The following is an 18,810-nucleotide window of genomic DNA, read 5'->3' on the forward strand; positions in this document are numbered from 1 at the left end:
AGCTTCTGAAACAAATTACAAATATTTGTGGTTTGCAAAGTAGCAAGAAAAAGACAGAACTGCCATTTAAGAAAACATTTATAATGCAACTGGATGACTCTGTGACAGATTAGACATTTTCATTCTGGAAGAAAACATCACTAGCTGGCCAGAATTAAGTAAAGATGAGGAAATCTTTTCCATGTACTCAAGTGTTATACTTTATGTGAAGTTCAAATGTTAACTTAGATAAGATTTAAGGTGGCTTTATTTCTTGGTTTTGTTTTGTTTTGTTTTTCTTCCCCCCCAATACCTACTGCTACACTAAAAAGTACTTTTTGTTTTGAAAAAAAACCCAAAAAACAGGTTTACTTAGTGCAGAGTTTTAATATCTTGATTGTTTTCCTCAAGTGTTGAGGTTCTTTTGACTTCACAGATTTCTTTCTGAGGTAGTTAGCGGTCATGAGCTTTTCACAACTTGAAGCAGTACATCAAAATAATGAATGCAGCTAAATTACCTTACGGAATTAACCAGCTAAGCCTGCCTTTTGCCATTACAGTCAGAGGGGCAGTAGTGCATGTGTGTGCAAACACCGGGGATGTCAGTGTGTGTAAGTGATTGGAGCTGTGATAACCTGCTCCTGAAGAAGGTGAAGTCAGAAACTTCATTCTGAAGTACTGAAATATTATCCTTCTCCTTGATATTCTGGCTTCTTATCTAAAGTTACAATCACAAATAAGTTTAGGTTCTTTTTCTTGGTTCGTTTTCACGTGAAGCATCACAAAAAGTAGATCAGTTAATACTTGCATTTTTATGTATAAGCAAGTACTCAAACAGGAAGTTGGGAGAGCTTTATTGTGAATGTTCTCCCCACATACCCACAACCTCCTTATTCCCTCTATGCAAAACCACTGCCCTTTATGCTCTGTTCCACTTCTCTACTTGTGCATCTTTCACCAAATGTCAGATACTTTCAGTTTTGATTACAACCTGCAAAGCAGAGGTGCATTTGGTCTCTGGGAAGCACAAAGATATTCCTACAGTTTCACAGACATGCCAGTGAATTCACAGATACTGGAACTTTTCCATTTCTGAGAGGAGTCTTGCTAAGCTTAAATATACCTTTTTAATTGTGTTATCAATAAAAGGTCAGGAGAAGTCTTTCTTATAAGGCATTATGTTGATAGGAAAATTTATGTTTGGCTCATTGGAGAGGAAAGGTATATAGGTGGATGCACCATATGCCTCCCCTTTAGCAGACTGTGAATAACTGTTAAAGAAAAACCCTGACTTTTTAATGTTTACTCCATAAGAAAATCTGTAAGATATTTTAGGGGGGGTGGGTCTATGAATCTGTATAGACCTTCCCTCAAAATGAAAATGAGAGGTAGGAAGATTACACAAGCACGTGCACACCCCAGTAAGTACTTGAGAGGCATTTTAGAAGTCTGAAATGGATGTATTTAATAACTTTTTCCTCACATGCAGCAATTCCTAGAAATGGCTTGTGGACACTGAAGTGCCTTGTGAACGTCACAAAGTGGAGACATGTCTGGGACAAGCTCCCTGGGAATCCAGTAGGGGATCTTCAGAGATCCTAAAGACTGGCCCATGTAGAAGTCAGCAACAGCAGCTGACCTCCTGGAAGCAGAACTGCCCCATTCCTGACACACTTGAGAGTGCTATGAAAAACTGTGTCATTCCTAAGTCAGTATATATATGAACACTTAATAAAAGTACTTCTGTAATTAAACCAGCAGGTGCTAGACTGTACAGGTATTAGGACTATAAGGAATTTCCTGTCTGTGTAATAAAACAGATTCAATACAGCCCTCGGTACTGACACACAGAAACCAAAAATGCTGGTGTTCTCTTTGTAGCAAAAAACCAAGCACACACATTTTATAAAGAAGCTCTTTCCAGCACCCTCACTATATGTGCACTCTCTGATACTGTTCATACTCAAATTACTAATAAGAGTCCTAATAATTTTAGGAAAAAAAAGAGCCTCAAATATTTTGAGACTACAATCAGACTGCAGTTTGGGCTTTGGTTGTTAGACAAATAGGTTAGTCAGAGATAGGGAGGATTTAAACAATCCACATTCTTAGTCAAACTGGAAGCCTTTAATAATGTTTGTTTTTTTCATGGTTCATTTGAACTCCCTGGAATCCCACCCAGTTTAAAAAAAAATAAAAAAAAATAATAAAAAAAAAGTTCAATTTAATGCTATGTGTTAGACTAGTAAAAGTTTTGAGTGCTGAAGGTATGTGGTACAAGAGTCGTGTGTTAGTGTGAGTATCTTTCTGTTCCAGCTTCTTGGTTTATGACAGGAATGTTTCCAGTAGTATTGAATTTGCCTTTCACCAATGTGGCTTATAAAGATTTGCAACTATAACAAATAGTTTCTTTCATAACAAATATTTCAGCTTGTACTGTGCATAATCTGTGAAACACCACAGCAGTGATTTCCCTCAAGTCCACAGCAGAAAAATAAATCAGTTAAAATCTAATACACTGTATACATGACTGAACGTGCCACATTTCTTTTCTCAGATGAATACATTAGTCTCAAGTCTAAACAGAATACAGAGTAAAACTTACAAAAGTCTGCAGATATGTTAAACTATAATTCTGTTAATTTTGTTGAGCTTTGTTTTCCAGACTAGTAGCTCTAAAGCAGTAATAGTAGTGTTGAAGAGACTGATACCTCTGCTGTCTCTGCTGTAAACTGTATTGGAAGATTTTGTTAAATCTGGGTTCTTCTTTTATTTAAATCTGTTGGGTTTTTTTGTTTGTTTGCCCTTTGAAAAGCGTGGGAAGACTTGACAGTTTGTCTGTGATAGCATGTGTAGGATTTTTCAGTTAGACACCATTATTTCAGCAATATCCAACATGTCCTACTTAACAGAGGAGACATAGAGGCAAGGATCTCTGCTTTGACTCATTGACTGACTTGAACTTCTAAAGTTCTGATCTTTCTCTGATCCCAAAAGCACTGCAGTTACCAGTCTATCTAGTCCAAAATTTTTTAAAGCCAATTTACTACTGTGTTTGAACAGTCATACAGAAGTGCCAACTCAGTCTTATTTATGATTTTGCTAAGAAGAAATACTGGCTAATCCCATTTACTTCAGCATGACTTTTTCTCTCACACACTAAATCTTACTGTTAGTATCCCCAGATGGAATCAAGATATACGTGTTCTGAGTGTTTGTCAGTGTTCCTGTGGCACTAGAAGAGATGCACTCCCTGCTGCAGAGAGCTGCGTGTGATCCAGCCTTTTCATAGTCTGCTCTTCCTACATTCTCCAACACGGGAAAACCTTTCCTCTGTGTATTTTTAGAGGTGATCATCTTCTTTCAAATACACTGGCCCTCTGAGACCAGGTAGGATTGCTGTTCTGATGCCTAATTGGAAGTGATTTGGCCTTGCTAATTACTTGCTTGAGTGTTTGGTTTTCAGCTCTCTGTACACATTGTTCAGCAGCATCACTGGGACATTTTTTGCAGCTCCTTCAAATTCCCTTTTAACTGATGTTTCAACTTCAAACTCTTTTCCTAGCAGGCAGGTCTACAGAGACTTACTTGAATCATGGGAACCAGAACTAGTCAGCAGGAGAGAGGAAAAGGACCCTATTGGCTCTGTCAGGAAAATTGCTCATAATTAAACTCTGCTTAAGGTTTATGGATCCAGTGCAGTGGACTTGATTGATCTGCTTATCATTTATGGGGAACCTCATTATTTCAATTTTCAAGATAAATTCGTTTTGGAACAGAGAACTCAGCAGGATCCTTTATTGAAATATTTGGTCTGTTTAATAACGCATGGCTACTTGTTAATTATCAAGGTGGGGAAGCAGGGCTCGTTATCAGGATGAGTAGTCATGTCATCCTAATATTTTTCGCATCAGTTCTTTTAAAAAGTGAAATAAGACTTGAGTAATAATGGAAAACTTCATGCAAGCTCTGAACTTTCAAGTCAAACCCATTTTTTTAAGAAAAACCTTGCATTTTATAGCAAAAAAAAAAAGGAATTAAATATTCTCTCCCCTTTTAATCCGTATAAAGATACTAACACTTCTACCAGCTATACCAACAATAAAAATAAAGTAGCAATTGTTTTACATTTGGACTTAATCTATAAAAACTTCAAAACCTATTTCTGGTTACTTGTTAAGGCAAATACAAATAAAAGATTAGCCAATTTAAAAACACAATCAGATTTGGGTGAAAAAAGGGAAAAAGTGAACATCACTGGAGTGAATCCCTCATGTTTCTTGAGAGTCTTTTTCAGATTTTTCAGCTAAATTGCAAGGAATATTGGGATGATTTCTGCCCCTAGTGGAACTGTGCCATGCCTTAGGTACTTGTTAAATCTGAATATTTCTTTTCATCCTCTTGTAACTATATTTTCTAGTGACCAGTCATTGTACAAAATCAAAAGGAGAATTATTTTGTCTAGAAACATAGAAGTGATCCTGTGACTTTTATTCTTTCTTAGTTGCCTGAGCCTCCACTGCACTGCACTGGACGTAATTGCTCAATGCAGTAAGGTGGTGATCACTTCATTTCAAGAAGAATTCTTCCCTTTCACTTAGTTAATTGTTGTCCTTGTTATACTTGAGAATACCACTTTTATCCCTTCTCATACTTTTTTTAAAGGACACATTTCTTGAGTTTGTCAGTTTTTCACACACAGGTAACTCCACATCTTTGCTGCTACTAACTCCAGTGTTACAAATCAAACACCACTTTATAAGTGCTCCAACTTTTTTTTTTTTTTTACAGGAATGAAGTGAAGTATAAACATTTCCTGCAAAAGTACATATAATAGAGGTTTGTTTGCCAAGTGGTTTTATTTTTCTCTTTGGCTGTGATTCTCAGAAAATGTTTAAACAGTAATGTAAAAATAAATGAATAGATTTTCTTCATTACTATTTTCTTTCCCTGCAAGACTATGTGCCTCAGGGACACAAGGGTATAGAACAGATTAATAGGGAAATTTTGGTGGGAGCCCCTTGTTAAATATTGGCAGTACATCACTGTACTGGAGAAAAAATGAAAGCTGGTGCCCATGGAGTTATGCCTGATAACTGATTGCAAGACGCCTTCAAGGCTGCAATTTATCTTCAAGAAATGCAATAATTAGATCTGTGTGAGCTTGGGCTGCCTCTATTCAGTAAGGAGGCAGATACGATTTCGTTATTCAATTCCTGTGAGGTCATTAGTGAACCTGGAAATCTCTTCAGGCTGTCTGGGTTAACTTGGCTTGCAAGAATGAGAAGGAAGAATAAATCTGTTTCTGACAGTTTCAGAGGAGAACTGAAGCCCTACTGTTTATTGGAACACACTTAGGAAAAAAAAAAGAAAAAGAAAAAGGAACTTCCTTGGTACTGCCATGTCTGTCATGGTCATTATGTCTGTCAGAGGAGTGCCTACCAGAGCACCATGCTGCCCACACCATGGCACTGGGGCTGCCTGCCTTCCTGAATCTGTGCTACTCTCCTACTTGCAAAAATTCTTGCAAGTTCAGTGATATTAACACATACCTCTTCACTCCTGGGCACCATCAACACCTACACTGGCTAGGTATTTCTAAAGTATACATTTGTAGTCACCCAACATTTTCCTATTTTCCTTTGTTTTTTGTTAAGAAAAAACTAACTTTTGCTGAGAATAAACTCTTCCCATGAGGGAAGTGGGATAAAAACATACAAGTTTGGGAGGATTTAAAGTATAGATTTACATGTAAAAGGTTATCATCTGTCACCATCTCAAAGTGTTAGTTCCTGTTTCATTGAAACAAGGTGTTACATAGTGCTTAAATCATTTCACTGACCGGAGAAGAGGAAAATCATTAGGCCTGTATGTGATCTATCCAAAATACCTCTCTTTTGAGTGGGTACATGGGTAGCACCTAAAACCTTTGCCTAGCCACAGAGCAGCCAAGGAACAGTATACACAATACCCAACAAGTTGTCTTTCTGTATTACAGTACTATCAGGCACTGGAGGAGTCTTCACTTACACCTAGAAATATCTGTTAACACGTGATAACAGGAGGCAGGAGCGTAATTAAGGACTGAAGAATCTCAGGGGAAATTAATTATGTGCTTACAGAGGCACCTGTCTTTCAGGGAAACCCAACCCAGCTCTCCTGATTTCAATTTGAAAATGGCAACAGATAAACAAGTGTGTGTTTACATTGAAGGTGCTAGTAGAGGAAAAAGAGGAACAATGGCAGAGTGGGATCCAAACTAGGCACAGGAAGGTTAGAGTAATGATAATGAAAAAGTAATTAGAAAAAAAGAGAGAGAGATGCAAAAGCAGAAGGAAAGCACATGAATCTTGTTGAGGTTATCATAGGAGAATCTGAAGTTCTGTCCCTTCTCTTTTTTTCCTGGCAGCTGCGCAGAAAACGAATAGGTAAGCAGACCATTAATCCCATCTAAAAAATGAATTTGTTAACTGTGAGCAGTAGGAATTCCTTACATTGTTTTTTCAGCAGAAATGTTAAAATTTACTTTTAAGTACATCTCAAATCTCTTCCCCCTCTCCTCTACCCATGTGTTCCCAAGTATTTTATAGATAGATAGATATTTGCACATATACAAATGTAATTGATGACTCTGAATACAAATATGTGTTAATTACATTGCTAAGGGGACACATTTCCTTTTATCATCCTCTTTGAGTAAGTGCTGTGCAGACATTTTTTTGCCAGCTGCATGGCAAATAGAAACAGCCAGAGGAACCATTTCCGTGCTGTTTCTAGGCTGTGAAGTCAGTCTACCAGCTTCCTTGGTCTCCCAACATGTCACAATGGCACTGCTTAGTGCACTGTTAGTGGGCAAGTGGCTTTGGGCTTGTGTCTCGAGTGCAGGATGGAGCAGAGGACAATGTGAGGAGTTTGCTGGGACTCCCTGTTCCCTGGTTTTCATTAGGCAGCAGGCTGCAAGGCCACAGGCTGGAGCTCGGCAACGTTGCCTTTCTTTTGCCTAGGAGCTTGCTCTTGTGAGAACGAACGTGCCAGCTTTCCAGAAGCCTCTCTCTATGCTTATTTAAATCAGATGTCTGGACTGTAGGTCGTGTGGCTTGTTTCCTTAGGGGGTGGGATAAGCAAACGGCACAGAGGCATAGGGGTAAGGACACCAGCCTCGAAAGGGCAGCAGATTTAGGAAGGAAGTAGGAGACCACCAGAGCAAGGATTTTATGTGCAGACTGGAGAGGGTCTGGGTGGGAGAGAAGAGGCTCTCACCCAAAGAGGCCACATCCTCTCCCGTGGCCCTCGTCTCTGCAGTGCTGGCGGTCAGAGGGGAGCTTCACTGCCAGTGAGTGCAAGCAAAGCTGTGCACGCTGGAGCCAAGCAACTGCTCCGTTTGGCCACAGCTCGTTTGCAGGCACCATGCGTGCTTCGTACCACCCACAGCTTCTTAAAAATGCTGGCCAAGTGTGTGGCTGGGTGCTCCATATCCTCTCTGAGAGCTGTTCTTAGTTTACCTGGTGCCTGTTTGCTGGCCAAACGGGCTCTCCACGTATATCCAAGGAGACTCCTTTGCATTCTAACAACTCCCAAAAGGTGATTCCCAGGCTGCAGTTTAGGTGTGAAAGCCAGCAAATGTTGCTCTCCCAAACAGCATGGCTCTCAGTCTGCACAGGGAGCACCACTGGCAAGGGACAGGGCTCTCTGGGGATGTAGGGGGTCTGTCAGGACAAAGCATGGCAGCCCAGCCTGTCCCACCACCCCAGGGAATCACGCACTTCCCTCGGGACAGGTTGAGGCCAGGGCATCAGCTGAGGGGCAGGGAACTGGGGCCAGAGACAGGCCTGGGACAGCCAGGCAGGGTGTGAGCCCTGACTGCAGCCACCCCACAGTGCATTAGGGCCTCCCTTAGCTGCTGAGCCAGACCCTCAGGAGCAGGGGTGTGCTCTGGGCCATGACTATAACCAATGAGAGTTGCTTGTGTGCACATTTTTCATAAACTCTTGCATTTCCCTCAGGCACGTGAACTCTTTCTATGACGAGGAACACGCCGTGCTGGCGTGTTGGTGGCAGCGGCAGCAGGGCAGCCAGGAGGGGGGCTAACAAAGGCATAAAACAGCACCGTCAGTCTGTGTCCAAGAGCTCACTGCATCCACCCAGCTGCTGGAGCAGACTTTAACCACACATAGGCTGAAATGCTGCATTTCTGCACTAACCAGCAGATTTTGTGTTATGACTGGCCACCGAACAACAAAGTGATCCAACTGTACATTTCTCTTAATCATCGCAAGTGCTTACTTTGTATTAAAATGAAATGCCTTCAGGGCTAGGTCACAACAGAGAAATGATAAATCCTGTCAGAAGTCCTGCTTGCCCTGGCAGCATGCGGGCTCTGTGGTTTTGGCTATAGCGCATCCGTGCTCTTCGCTATGCTGAGGGCATCACACGTGCCCATTTAAGGTTGAGGTTTGGCTGTCTCCCAGCTGCTTGGGAACTTGTTTAACTTTCTCTTTAGAGACGGTAAAGTGTACCCTGTTTCATTCAAAGCATATTTTTCAGGGCTAACTGAGGGCCAAAAGAGGTGCTCTAGTGAGACAGAACCACTAGATGGTTTGGGTTGTAAGGGATGTTAAGGATCATCTACTTCCAACGCCCCTGCATGGGCAGGGACACCTCCCACTAGGCCAGGTCGCTCAAAGCCCCATCCAATCTGCCCTTGAAAACTACCAGGGGTGGGGCATCCACAGCTTCTCTGGGTAACCTTTGTCAGTGTCTCACCAGCTTCCCAGTGAAGAATTTCATTCTAATATCTAATCTACAACTATCCTTGTCCAGTTTGAAACTGTTCCCCCTTGTCCTATCACTTACACAGCCTTGTAAAAAGTCCCTCCCTGGCTTTCCTGTAGCCCCTTCAGCTTCTGGAAGGCTGCTCTAAGGTGTCCCTGGAGACTTTTCTTCTCTAGGCAGAATCCCAACTCTCTAATAATCTGTTGTTGTCCAGTGTGTATCTTTAAGAGGCTGGTGCCTCTCTCAGAGCATGTGGTGGGTATGTATGCCATAGTGCCCTGCGGTCCTGCCTGCTGCTGGAAGTCTAGCCCCATCTCTGCAGCTCCCTCTCATGTGTCTGGGTTGTTGTTTTTTTTTAATAGGGGAAGCAAGTCACAGGCAAAGAAGAACTATTTGTGCACAAATCTCATCCTGACGTAGGTTTGGAGCCCAGCTGGGCTGAGTGGAACTGCTTCCGTCTGTACGTTTTTGACATGGCATGTGTGTGGAGCTTACCACCAAAGAAAATTTCTTAAGTGCCAAAAATGTCCCTGGGAAAATAAACTGTGTGGTAGTCTTGATGTCTTCTAGATTTTAGCTTTTTTAGCAAAAAGTTTTTTGGAGGCTTATGTCTCCTTAATATTTTATCAGGGGATTTCATAGTGTCCTTCGAGTTATTTTGGTTTATAGGGTAGAGAACAATGGGAGAATGATAATATCAATTGCTTCCTCATATTGTTTTTATTTTTTTGCCCTCTTCTGTTTTGGGAAATAGTTGAATTTTACATGATGCAGCACACTGAATAGTCATCTGTTGCACCAGGTCAGGTCACGTCAGACAAATTACTCTGGGAAACACTTCTCTTCTGACCTTCAGTTTTATGGATACTTGTATTAGTCACTTATGTGGATTATGTGGAGTAGTTTTGCAAGCATATTTCTTCCCTGTGCTTTCCATCACATTTTTTGTGAAGTGCAGTAAAAGGGCAGCTATCTTTGTATGGTTTTTTTGTTTGCATGATGAACTAACTGGTAATGAATCTAAAAGTTAGATTAAGATTTGATGTGGATTTTGCACAGATTGCAGTATGGGCTCTATTTAAATGATGTAATTTTCCCCTGGTTTTCTTTTATTACTCAGGGTATTTAATTGAGACTGTTCAGTAAATAAGAATAATAATTCCACAGCATTTCATAAAATTAATTGTATTTAATTTATTGGTAAGGAATGCTGGCCACCAAATTCCAGATGTCAAAGAATGGAAAGAGCTCCAAAAACAACCCTCCAGGGACTGATTTTTTTTATTTTTTTTTTCCTGAGAATAGCTGTTCACTCATCTCAGAAAGCTTCTGAAGTCACTGTCTAGAAAAATACCATGAGAAGATAGATATACATCAAAAAGTCAGGACTTCTAATCATATCCACTCATACCCACTTCTCATTCCTTTTTTTCCCCCACAGTTTTTAAGTAAGAAAACAAACAAACAAACAATTAAAATATATATATATATAAAATCACTGCTTTTGAAAGTTTGTTAAACAGTTGCACAAACACTGTTTACTCATCCAGATCCACAGCTCAACCCTGGCTAAATGGGTCTTTTCTGATCTTAGGGAAACAACCTCAACAGATGTTTTTTATCAATGCTACAGTACCAAGAATGCAACCAGGAAAAAAGGTAGCATGCCCAGAGAATTTCTACTCCTTGGTCATCCTGGTTGCTGCAATGGCCCAGAGAATACATAGAAAGCTCCCTGACAATGCATGAAAGACTACATGACTGGCACCAGCATTACAGAGGAATTTTAAGTGCCTTATCCGAATTTTGCACACCCTCCTTTGCACTGCTCTGTGAGCATAAAGACCAGAACAAACAATCTGGGCCATTGTGTTAGGAAAGTAAATCTCTTAGCAGGGATGTCCCTGGTTAGTAATTTTGTGGTTTGATAACTATTTTCTCCACTAATCCATCTTGCCTAAATAAACTGAGCTGCTTTGTTGTTTGGGTTGAGATAGCCCAGACTTGGTGTGAGTCATTTTTTCAATTAAGATATCTTTATGATTTTATACATTTGTTGACTGGGGTATGAAGACAACTTCCCAGAGGGTCTTTTAGTTCATGTGGGAGAGAGGGAATGAGAGTGTGTTTCTTCCAGCTTCATGGATTTGTTGTGATAGGCATTTTTTTTGTTTGTTTTCATGTGGGGTTTTTGAGTGTTTTTTTGGTGGGATGCCATTCACAAGATGTGTATCAAAGATTCTCCTTAGCATCAAATGTCCTTTTCATCTTTGAAGCAGCTGTCAGGCATGTCTTATCAGAGAACCAACATATAGTGCCTTTGGTACGTAACTTCGATTCTCTTTGCGTTAGGCAAAGAATTGTGTGGTGTGGGATGCACCTCTTTTCCGAAACTGCTGAAATTCTGCTTCTGTGGTGTACATCTGTGCTGTGGGCTGCCACTGCCTTTGCTGCTGCTTTCCAGCCAGCCACATTTGCTAGTGCTCATTACCTCAAAATGAATGTAAGGAGCAGACTATGTTCTATATGTCAATATTTTAAAGTCAAGTTGGGTAAAATTGGTTTAAGTAACCAGACAAAAGAAGAGGAACCAGGATGGCATGTGTTTAAGGTATCAGGCTGAGGCTCAGAAGATCTGGTTTCAGTTTACAGACCTGTCAAAACCTTTTCTACAATCTCCAGCAAGCTGCTAAATCTTTTGGGCATCGGTTCTGCAGCTATAAAGCGGAGAATAATATCATCTTGCCTTGAATTGTGGGGAAAAAGTTGTTTGCTAGGGCTCTAAGGGAAGATGGCAAGGGCTATTGCTTGCAGTCTGATCTCACAGAAATGACATCATTGCTTAGTGGTTTAGGTTCCAAATCTGTCAAGTGGGAACAATAACTTTGCTACCTCTTCAGGTCTGTTATGAAACTTACTTCAGTAATATTTTAAAAAAGCACTTGCCTTTACATCCTACCTTCTCTCAAGGGACTCCACAGTAAAGTGGCAGCTTCCTCACACTCACCAGAGATTTTTATGCTAAAGGGGCTTGGCTCAAATATCTAAGCCAGCTAAGGCTTTCCAATGTAAATCCTCAAAGAAGGGATCATTTAATCATTACCATCTTCATTTAGATTCCTGTTAGTCTTCTGCCTTGTACATTGGAACTCTGACTTGTCAGTTCCCTGAGCAATTTTATCATGTTGAATTTGTTATTCCAAATGCAGGAGAACTGTATTCATTAGTTAAACTTCTGTATAGCAGAAAGAACGAAGCCAATGACAACTGATAGTGCTTTACTCTTCAAGACTGCACTTGGGGTCTTTGCTGTCATTTCAGCATTAAATTGCTTAAAAAGAAACAGAAAACTAGTTCCTAATTAAAGAAATGATAAATAAAAAGGTGATGATATCTTGCCTCTTCAAGCTAGAAAACTGAAAATAGAGACAGTCTAATAGGTTTGAAAGATGCAAACAGCTGGCTTTGATGTGCAGTGCAGGAATATTTCCTCTCCTGATGTAGATTGCACATACATGTATTTCTAAACCTCTCAAGTCAATTTTTTTTTCATCTTTTGGAAGTCCAACTGTTCTTCCCAAAACCTTAAGCCAAAACATAGTAATCTGGAATATAATTTGCATTTTGTGAGGCAAAATAAGAATCCTCACTTTTTAGAGTCTCTTGAAATTCTGAAGTTCAGCTCAAAAAAATGCTGCATACTGAGCTTTCATATCCCTAGGCGGTGTCCAGTTGTATGGTTTTTTGTTTCCCCAACCCCCCAATATTTTCTAAGCTTTCTTTCATATTGTCATCTCTTTTCCTGTGTATTCCAGTTTCTCTAATAAATAAATGCCTCTCTATTGCTTCTTTTATTCTGATTCTTGTGAGGAGTCTCCTAAACAGGTGATTACTCTGCAGAGGAAGAGGTAGCAAATTTCTTAAAGACTTTTGGAATGTAAGGATGTCAGCCAAGTCTGGGAACTTGCTGGCAGTTAAGGACAGCTCTAGCTTTGTTTTCTGATAAGATCTGTTTTAGAGGGATTTCCCTTCTAGAGACCTAAACAGTTGCTCATTAATCAGACCCATCAGGAAAACAAGAGAAATTAGCACTACTCAGTCCAATCTCAAGACTAAACAAACTTACAAGGGGAGGCCAGTGTTACAAACAAATGCCAGCAGTTCACATGCTTATAATGGTTCAAGAATGGAAAACTAAGGCAAAAGAGACATCAGTCTCCAAAGCAAGTTGTGAAAATCTTTCACATCTTCTAGAGAAAGGCAAAAATAATAACAAGACTGAAATTGGATTTGGTTTAACTCAAGGAAAGTGAGACAGTGATGCTTCACTGTCTGACCATCATTGAAAGGACAGGAATGGACAAGGGAATCGCAAAAAAACTACTGGGTTTTTAAAAAATACTGTAATTAGTTGGTTGAATTACACATTGTTCAGTGGTAAGTTCCTTTAGGCAATCACTACTTAAAATTTTAGGAAGTGTCTGAGATTCTCCTTTTCAGCAAAAACATTCATGTTTGTAAATCAAATGCAAGTACAGAAATAACCAGGCTTAAAAGTTAGTGGAGGTGTGGACATTGATGAGGTCAACTTTGCACTTCTTTTAGAAAAAATAGGAGGTAATTAGTGAAATTGCATACAATTGCTAAGAAGGGAAAAATGCTATCTCTGAAAAAAATAGTGCTTTTTTTTTTTTTTTCTTTTTTTCCAGAAGATAAAAAAAGACATGGAACAGTCTCAGTTTTAAAAAAGGATGCTGCTTATATTTATTTCTTCCACTACTGAAAAAGCAGTGAGGAAGGCTGTATTTGTCAGTCCATGTGAAAAAAGACACAAAACATAATGTGATTTCTGTCAGACGTGCATGTGGTTTTGGCAGATGAATAGTCACGTATTATACAAATCTCTCTGGCAAATAATGAGAAGAAGAAAAGTCCTCATGTTGCATCCGCATTAAATTATTTCAGTTCTGTTTTACATGCCAAAAGTTTATGCTGCATTTAGATATTATTTCTTCTCTGTGTACTTCTGACCTCATCACTCTAAAGAGCCAGAAAATAACTTCCCTTTCCAGAGTATAGCAATAACTCAGGTTGGAGCAGAAGAAGCTGTTTTAAATGGCTGATCTTCATTATGCATAATCCAAAACTGACCTCACCTAGGCTGGTCGGTTCAAATGATCTTAGCTTTTCCTTCTAATATTAATTTATACTCCAGAGGTGTTATATTTGGTTAGACCTTTAGATGAGCCCCCAGTGCAGCTGGCACCTTTAGTGTGTGCCCTAACTCACTCCCTTTGGGCTCTCATAACACTCTCCCTTGCCATGTGTGCTTAGAACCTTGTCCCACCACAGGGTTAAGAAGTGGTTGGTGGATGCACCTCTGCACAAGAGCAGAGAAGTATCCTGGGTCCTACAGCGCTGTCACAGCCCCCAGGGGCTCCAGCAACAGGACTATGCTGCAACAAAAATCCAATGCCCTTGTTTGAAACCTCACTCTTAAGAATGAAAACCAAAAGCAGTCATTTGTATAAATGCTTGGGTTTCCCCTCAGAAAATACTGTGTTGCAATCCTTTCTAACCCTGCTACTATCACAGAATGGCAGAATTTTGGCCTAGCTTTAGTTCTACTAAACTACTAAAGTATTAATCAAAGGGGTGTCTCTCCTTTTTTTTTCTTCTTAAAATAAATTTTCCTTCTAAGAACCAACACTCAACTTTATCCTAAATAAATCCTGTTGAAAATACAGCAGGATGAAGTATTTCAATATATCTTTTGAAGCAGTCATTTAACCATTGTGCCTCAGTCTTTGGTACGTAAACAAGATATCAGTAATATGGAAACAGAAATGGCTTTCTGAAGAATTTTGTGATATCTTATTATTAACCAACCCCTTTTCAAGGTCAGTATTGCAACTTGCAAGCAGAGTGTTGCCCTTGATTTTAACAAATTTTACATTAATCAAATCACAACTTCTGTTTACCCAATTATCGCTTGCTCATATGTAGCCACCTTTCTCAATTCCTTGTACATTCCCTGGAGAAACTGACTTTTATATCCCCTCTTTTAGAAGCCCTGTTATTACAGAGTGCCTGGTTTAGTCAGATAATTCTGGTTGCTTGTTACTGTCTTGGAAAGCTGGCAGGTAATTAATAGATTATGCAAGTGTTGCATCATATGTTTTCCCTTCCATATTTATATATATTTATTTCTTTTCATTATATATATTACTAGGGGTACTAGAAGCAACAGCTCATTTGGATGTTAAAGTTGCCTGGTACTGTGTTTATTCCAGCCACGGAGGGCTGTAGGTGACTTCTATCTTAGCAGCTCTCTTCAGTTTCTTTGGTCTGCTTTAATACGCATGATTTAGTCAAGTATATGTAAGGGTAAAATTTAAATAGGCTCTCCTATTTAAGCAATAGCTGAGGGAATTAAAGAAATAATTTTGTGATTATAACTGATGGTCTGTTGGATTGCAATTCAGCTCCTTACATTGAGGTTCTGTTATCACAGTGGTTAGTTGCCAGCTTCCTCGAGGTGGAGAGTTTATGCTTTGGCTTTTAAGATACGACAGTTATCTACATAATTATATTACTACAAAAGTCAAACCAGCATAATTTCCAGGGTCTTCTCCCTATTATCTTGGGGTGGGGGGGTAGGCAGTATCCAGATGAGGGGTTTTTCTGGCTTTGACTGGATTTAGAAAAGCTAAACTAGTAAACTAATCAAACCTCCTTATGAAATATCTCCCCCAAATTCCAGTGAAGTTAGCTAGGAAAAAATGACCGTGTGCCTCCTGAGGATAGCAGCTGCTGGCATTCACAAGCAATACTAGCTAGATATCGGGTTTAATGTCATGCCTGCTGGGTTTTAACCATCACTATAAATGCCCTGTGAAACCTTGGTGGCTTTTCTGAACAAAGCCCTAGCTGCCTTCTGCCATTCGCTCTGAATTCCAATCCTGCCTTGCCACAGATGTTAGGGCAAAATCCTTTCCCCTTCAAATTGCTACGATTACAGGCTGAAGTCTCTTATCTCTTCATTCATCTCTGCAGATTATCTATGCTAGACAATGCTCAAAGAAAATAGTCTTAATGATCAGCTGATCAATTTTTTGAAGTCAGATTCATTTTTAGAAAAAAAAATACAGTGATTATGAGGTGACAGGGGCACGTTCAACAGATCGTTCATGCTAAAGTCACATGCTGAGGGCTTATGCACAATGCAAATATAAAGCCTGGGGACTTGCAAGAGCCTGTACTCACATATGTGCTCAGCATTTCTTAAAACAAGGGTGAGTGTATACATAAAAAGATGGAACACATGGTCAACAGCTGGAATGTATGAGAATCTCTATTTAATAAAACAGTAGTAACCACTTTGTGCTGCTGCTGCATTCTTTTCTTGGTGACAAAATGGTGGCACACCAGAAAAGCTGTGGTCTTAAGTAGAAAAAACATTTCCCAGGGGCTAAGGGAGTGGAGAGAACAATGCATGGTGTCTGATGAAAGTGCTCTTTTAAGTTGTTGGGTGTTGTTTTGTCTTTTTCTTTTTTTCTTAAGTCTTGTGGGTGATAGCTCCTGTCCCCATGTGTGGATGCTCAGACAGGACTTGAATTTACCTTTCTCTGAGGCTTACAAGCCTTGGTTGGAAAAAGGCTTGGTTGGAAAAAGCCATGGCTGACTCAATTTAAGGTTGTCTTGAGTCCTGTGTTGGACAGGTTGGAGTAGATGATTCATTAATTCTGTGCTAGATTTGAAAATTCGTATCAAGTAATAGACAACTTCTCAATACAAAAATTGTCATCAGACCTTCAGCCACAGGAAAAAAAAAAGTATTCTCTGTTTCAAGTAAAACTAGGTAAACTGCATTTTTCCAGATATTGTTGAGGCTGCCTTCAAAATCACAGTCTTTCTCAATTAATTTCTTTGTGGGAAATAATTTGTTTCAAATTTTACTCCTGCTTGCACCCAGTACAAACCAAAAACATCCATTTGGAGCTGAAGAGTCAGACCACTTTTAAAATTATGTAAGCAATGCCAGCTCTTTTGTTTGCAACAGGCATTTATAAACAGTTGGAAAGACATTTGTCCTTCTTTCAGTATTGGCCTCATACTAAAGACCAGTAAACTTTTAAAGTGATATAAGTGTGAGAGCTGTTCAGGGAGGCATTTTCTGATAGTGCAGCAAAGAGGAAAATAAGGTCTCTTTTCAAGTCTCACACAAATATAGAAATCTGTGTTTGAAATAATACATAGGTTTATATTGGAATACAAGAGAAAAGGCAATATTGAAAAATCCCTAATTAACTAATCCCAGTATTATTTTCAGCATATCACATTTTCTTTATCTACATGATCATGTGCAGCAGAATAAACATTGGATAAGTTTTAAACAGTAAAAGAAAAATATAACTCCAGGTTCTCAAAGTATAAACATTAAAAACAGTGTCATGGATCCAGAAGAACAATAATAAAAATTACTGAATAGGGGAGAAATAATGTAGAGCCAACAGTAGTCAATCTGAGAGCACGTCAGGAAATTAAAGATAAAATGTGTCTTTTAAAAGCTAGAAGGGAATAAATAAAACCCAGGGATTGTAGTGCCCCCCACAGTTAAAAATACAGTCACCTGCCAATTTCTGAAGTGATAGCAGATTCTTGAAAGAGCAGGTGTCATGTTACTGTGTGCCTAAAATTCAGCCAGGCCCAACACCTTAACGACTTTCCAAATTAATAATCCCAATTTAAAGCCAACCAGCCACATTATAGTCAGTTGATGGAAGGAACGTAAGTGGAGCCTAACGTGATTTCAACAGCTCAGAGCAGTATTTGTCCACACTAATTGCATTCTGGGCAAGCCCCAGTCACTGTCATATCCCCACCAAAGATTTGGAAGGAGGAAAAATTCCCTCAAACACTACATTATTAAAAAAAACAAACAACAAACAACAACCAAGAGGAGTAGAGTAAATCTACAATCTTTACTCAGTACATTTCTTACAATTTTCTACTCTGGGAATAGCCTCCCTGTGATGCTATTGCTGGTGTATTTTTCATCCCTACTGTGTTGTGTAGGATGTTCTGTTTTGTTTTTGCTTTTAGCTAAGATGTGACAAGTTTGTGTAGCAGTGATACAGATTGTGCCATCTGATTGCTTACTGTTAGTGAGAACTGATTACTTTAATGACATTAAGTGATATTTTCAATCTGCACTACCAAGGACTTTGCTGGAAACATCTTTCACTAGAGAAACCCTATCCTGTGATTCAAATATACTTGGCAATTCAGAGTTAAGTTGGTTGACTAAAGTTATGGAAATACTGAAAAAAAATGTTGCAATATTTAGTCAACCTCTTCATTCTATTGTGCTCCTTTTCATGTCTGTTTTCCATTAATACAATAAAGAGAGAGTTTTGAGTCAGAAATTATCACAGAAGCAATTCTACCAAATACTGAGGAATTCATATAGGATGCAATTTCTGCATTTGTGAATTATTGTTCACAATAAATTTCTCACTTGAGGAGTTTCATATCCACACTGCAGTGACAGAACTGACTTCTAGTAACACCTACTGTATCCTAAGTATATTTCTATAAAAATAGATATGCATGTATGTAGAGTGTAAGTTGCATATAGAAATCTGTGCATACTCTGTAAACAAATGCAACTGTTTTCCTAGATGAAAGCAAGCAGAAGCAGAATTGCCTGTGATAGTTATGTTTGCCAGGCCCATGAACTGTTTGACATTTCTCCAATGAAAAATCATAGCCAGACACCACACCAACAGGACAGAGCATTAAAGGCCACCACCAAGTCAATTGTCCAATATGCATTGCTTCTTTTCAGTAACATGTCACAGCTTGTGCATTCTGTTTAAAATTTAACTGGCGAGTTAAATGGAAATGGTATTAATTATATGCTAGAACTATGTCAACCTTCAAAACAGCTGTAGGCTTTTAGTCCAAGAGCAAAAAACCATAAAAGCATTGTAAGCTTTTTTCCAAAGGGATGGGGTTAAGATATGACCACAAGACCTTTGGTTATCTCATGAGAAA

Source organism: Chaetura pelagica, unplaced genomic scaffold, assembly GCF_000747805.2.
Source record: "Chaetura pelagica isolate M959 unplaced genomic scaffold, ChaPel_1.0 scaffold221, whole genome shotgun sequence".
Taxonomy (NCBI): domain Eukaryota; kingdom Metazoa; phylum Chordata; class Aves; order Apodiformes; family Apodidae; genus Chaetura; species Chaetura pelagica.